At 42.6% G+C, this 5,232-nt stretch overlaps 1 protein-coding gene across 12 annotated transcripts in view; it reads right to left on the bottom strand.

Annotated features, from left to right (window-relative positions):
- Nucleotides 1-5,232, bottom strand: part of Cdkl3 (cyclin dependent kinase like 3) — an 87,574-nt gene that overhangs the window by 33,128 nt on the left and 49,214 nt on the right. The gene's annotated exons all lie outside the window — the stretch shown is intronic.

Raw genomic sequence — 5,232 nt, 5'->3', positions numbered from 1 at the left:
AAGGGGCAGGGGACAGAGGGACAGGGGATAGAGGGGCAGGGGATAGAGGGGCAGGGGGAAAGGAACAAAGGACAAAGGGACAGAGAGGCAGAGGGACAGGGGAAAAGGGACAGAGGGGCAGAGGGGACAGAGGGGACAAGGGACAGAGGGACGGGGATAGAGGCAGATCTCTGAGTTTGAGTTCGGCTTGGGCTACATAATGAGTTTCAGTTCAGCCAGAGTTATATAGAAGCCCTCTCCAAAAAATCCAATACCCAACAATCAAACAAACAAACAAACAAACAAGAATCTCTTACTGTAACAATAGACTTTTCAAGTTCTCTTTGGACTCACTAAATTTCTCTTTTACACATTTTAACAGTGTGTTATTAGATACAAGACTTTTTTGGGGGTGCTTAACATACAACTAGGGCCTGATACATGTTGCAGATGTGCTCTGCCACTGACTTAGATCTTCAGATTGTTGGCATAAAACATTTTAGCATTTAAATGAATTATATAGGGCCCCTCTAATGTATACTGTTTGATCCAGTGTGTGTGTGTACATGTTTCTGTGGTAATGTGTGGAGTCAGAGTACAGATGGCAGGGTCTGCTCTGTCTCGGCCACCTGCTCCTAGTCAGCTAAGCAGGCCTGCTAGCAAGTGCCCTTGCCTGCTTTCTGGCCTCATTTTTTTTTCCTATTATTAACATAGCTACAAAAAACTGACTTTCTTCAGTATTTGCCCTTGTTATCTTTTTAAACAGATGTTTATCATTTCCTTACAGTTTATATTTACACTTTAGCTGGTTGTAAAATTTTTATCCCATTTATCTATCTTTTTATGTTTTTATTTTTAATTTTTTAATTTTTATTTTTTTGGTTTTTCGAGACAGTGTTTCTCTGAGTAGCCCTGGCTGTCCTGGAACTCACTCTATAGACCAGGCTGGCCTCAAACTCAGAAATCCACCTGTCTCTGCCTCCCAAGTGCTGGGATTAAAGGCGTGCACCACCACCACCTGGCTTCTTATTATTTTGTGATTGTGTGTGTGTGTATGTATGCATGTGTGCATACATATGTTCCTGTATGTATGTGAAGGTCAGTAGACAACTTGTGGGAGTCTGTTCTCTCCTCCCAACAGATGGCTTCCAGGAATCAAGCTCAGGTTGTAAGTGCCTTTATCTGCTGAAACAAATTGTCAGCTCTAGGTAATTTTTTAAACTCGCTGACATAATGAATTTATTTCTGTCATTGTTTTGTGTGGTCCACTCATTTTCTATATCCTTTCTTTGGGACATGCTGATGGCGCGTATGGTTGTCAATCTGACTTGATGGAGAAGATTGGCTGGTGAGCAGGATGGTGCTGTAAGAAGACTGACCATGAACTTGGATGCTATCCAATAGGCAGGGGATAGACAAAGCAAAAAGGAGACACAAGTGGGAAGCTGGCAATTGCGTGCTTGACTCTTCCTGAGTGGAGGTGGGTTTTGCGGTTTCTTTCTCCTGTGGACGCTAGATGCTTCAGCCTCTAAGTACAGATTTGCACCAGTGGCTCCTCAGGGACTTTCAGGCATTTGGCCTCAGACTACAGCACATCATGTCTCTTGTGCTGAGGTTTCCAGCTCCTTAGAAAGAGAGCCACCAGTTTTCCTTGGCTCCAGTGTGCAGCTGGCCTCCCTGCAGCCCATCAGCCTCTGATGATGGGAATGGACCTCATAAGTCTCCTCAAGGCTGGTTTGATTGAGAACAAACATAAATTAAGAGGTAACTTGTGTCACCAAACAGGATGTGGAACAGTTAAAAAATTGAAAATGAGAATCTGGAGGAAAAAGAGATGACTAGGAAGGAGGGCTATACATTTTTAGATGTGAAAAACTTAATATCATTTTCAAGAACTAGAATGTTACAGCAAGAATAAATGAAGTAGGCCTGCTTTTTAAATGGCTATCAGATGCTCGGAGACTGAAAAGTATCAACTTGATGGCAAGTTTCCGGCCAGGGAGAACCATAGGACTGAGACAAGAGGCCTCCTCAAAGGCAGGGCCCACTGTGGACCATGAGCTAGGCAAGCAGCCTGGAAACAAACAGAATGATCTCCTCTCACAACCATTCCCGACTGGACGGATAGCAAATGATCACCTCACCGGCTAACCGAGGGAGCAAGCACAGGGAGTATAGACTCCTCACAGGTGCACCCATGATACAAATGACCAGCCCCAAAATAATTGGTTTTGAGAAAGATTACCTAAGTCTCCACACAGGTCTTGCTACACAACAGAACACTACCCACAAGTCCATAGCAGCGATCCCCCTCGGGCCAGGGCCACTCCCCACTCATTCCTAGGCATCGTTCTTATTTTCCTTATTAAGTCTATGTCGCTCTGCTCATTTCGTGTTTGTTTTCCTTATTATTCTTGGGTACAACACAAAACACCCAGAAGACAGTAATGGGGGACCACTTTGGTGACCACTGGTTGTTCAGCATCCAAGCTCCTGGGTTAAGATGACTATGTTGGGACAGGTCCCTTTATTACACGCAAGGAATCCACACAGTTCCACTTTTAAAAACAGGAAAAGCTAGAGGGTAACATGGTTTAGGATAAAATAGTCCCGATTAGACCTGAATGTCTGCTCTCAGAACCTGGGAAGTGGCGACCAAGCTAAGCTCCTTGCATGGCAATAGGAAGAACAAAGAACTGAAAATGTGTGCTCCAGAAAAATGCTGACAGGGAAGCAGGTGGGAGGATAAATTATCAGAAGGGCAGAGGAGCATTTGGAGGTGAGAAGAGAACGAGGACATGTGACAAAAAAAAGATGAGAATGGTTCCAGAAAGAGATAGTGATTCACAGTGTCAAACGTGACACAAAGGTCAGGGAGGAAAAAGATTGGAAGAAAGCCACACAGCTGAATGATTTAGGAGATAGGTGGAGCCCAGCCAAAGCAGGCTTTCATGACTGCTGAAATGGGAGACAGGCCTAGTTAGTTAACAGGACAAATTTCATTTTATTCTTGAAGGCATTAATGCAGTAGGGCATGCCTTCTCCTCTCCTCTACATCCTCTGTTTCCTTTTGAAAGAAAGTAGGTCCCACACAGTCATACTCATGAGCCACCAACTGTCACTCTTTCTGTTTGTGACAACTTGAGGGCAAAGGACTGTAGCCAGGACTTCTGCCTCATCCTATGAATATCTACATCGCAGATTTCAAAACCCAGGCACCTGATTCCTGATTCAGCTATAATGCACAGCATGCTTGTAGTATTGACTTGGTGGCCAGAGACTCAAGTGGTAGCAATCCTGTCAGCAGACGCTACCAGATGAGAAGCTATGTGACCCATCCCTGGCTCATACTTCTTCCAGGGCCATAGTGGTAGCCTAGCGATTTTACATTTGAAAGTCTCCTCAAAAAAGAAAGATGTGTCAACCTCTGTAAAGCCTGGAGATGCCTAAAGTAAGTGGTTATCCACTCACCATAGCTATGCTTTTAGATCACCTTAAGAACTCCATGAGCAGGGTGGTGGTGCACACCGTTAGTCCCAGTACTCTGGAGGCACAGGCAGGTGGACTCTGAGTTCTCAGGCATCTTAGGTCTACAAAGTGAGGCCCAGGCCAGCTAGGGTGAAACCCTGTAAAACAAGCAAAGAGACAAGAAAATAACAATGAACTCCACGAATGTGCAAGAATTCTGAAGCAAAGACACAAAACATTGTAAACGTGGGGGGAAAAAAACCTTGAAAACCAAATCTATGGCCTGTGGTCTTGATGGAAAACAACTGCAGCAGTAATATCGCCCTGTAAGAGGAGGAACACTAGAGTCCACTGTGTCTCCACACTGACTTTCTTTCCAAGAACAGCAGGAGACATACATGTTTATCTTTAGGATTATTTTATTATTTATGAACATGTGTGTTTTATCTCTGTACCACTTGCATGCTTGGTGCTGGCAAAGTACAGGAGAGGGTGTTGGATCCCCTGAAATTGGAGTTACAGATGGTTATGAGCCATGTGGGTTCTGAGAATTGAACACAGATCTTCTGGAAGAGCATTCAGTGCTCTTAATCCCTAAGCTATCTCTCCAGCCATATCTTTTTTTTTTTTTTAATTGACTTGAGTGACTTTATTCTCAGCCTACAGAGAACAGGTTACATTCATTTATGAAATGGTGTGTGTATTAAGATGGTCTATCCATAAAGTCATTCACCAACTGTTTCAATGAACAATGGTTCTGCTTGGAGGGTGGCACAGATACTAGGTGAGAGTAAGAATCTGGTTCATTGGCTATGATAATTTAGAAAAGCATTCATCTCAGAGAAAGAGTAACTTATGAAGTCCTCTTCCTCAAACTTGATACAATAGTTACAAATGTCAAGCAAAGCATTCAGTCTCACTCTTTGTTGTTCTCTTACAAGCCACCTCCCAAGTTAATTGTCTATGTTTCTTTTGGCTGTATAAATACTTTTGAAATATGTAAGCTGTTCTGAAAACCATAGTATAGTGTAAATACATGAAATAAACAATACTACTAGTAGAGAAGCTGAGATAGGAGAAGCATGATTTCAAGACCATTATGTGGTACACAGCAAGACACTGTCACATGGGCTGGCAAGATGGCTCAGCGGGTAAGAGTACTGACTGCTCTTCTGAAGGTCTCGAGTTCAGATCCCAGCAACCACATGGTGGCTCACAACCATGCATAATGATCCGAAGACAGCTACAGTGTATTACACTTGAGAGAGAGGGGGCCGGAGCTAGCGGGGCCAGAGTGAGCAGGACCGTCCTGACTTCAATTCCTAGCAGCTACACATTCCCATGTAGCTCATGGCCATCTGTACAGCTACGGTGTACTCAAACACATAAAATAAATAAATCTTTAAAAAAAAAAAAAGACACTATCACATACAAACAAGCTGAAAGTGTATATGGATTGATTGTACAATATTGGACCTATTTCTCCAGTTACCAAATTAGAGAGACCATTGGATGACAGTCAACAAATTTCTAATTCCTCATATTTTTGGATTTTAATTGATTAGGATATGTTGGTAATGTTAATTTTCATATTAAGATATTAAGAAAAAATAATTGTTACTTCCTGTTGTTTTTGTTGTAAGAGGTGGAATTAGGTTTGTGTGGGTTTGTTGAAAGATTACTTTCTTGCTTCTTCTAGAGTATTCTTGCTCCTTACGTTGGTGTTTTCCATCTATTATCCTTTGTAGGGCTGGATTTGTGGAAAGATATTGTGTAAATTTTGTT

The sequence above is a fragment of the Mastomys coucha genome, unplaced genomic scaffold, assembly GCF_008632895.1.
Source record: "Mastomys coucha isolate ucsf_1 unplaced genomic scaffold, UCSF_Mcou_1 pScaffold5, whole genome shotgun sequence".
NCBI classification, from domain to species: Eukaryota; Metazoa; Chordata; class Mammalia; order Rodentia; family Muridae; genus Mastomys; species Mastomys coucha.
This window is presented reverse-complemented; position numbering and strand designations above follow the sequence as displayed.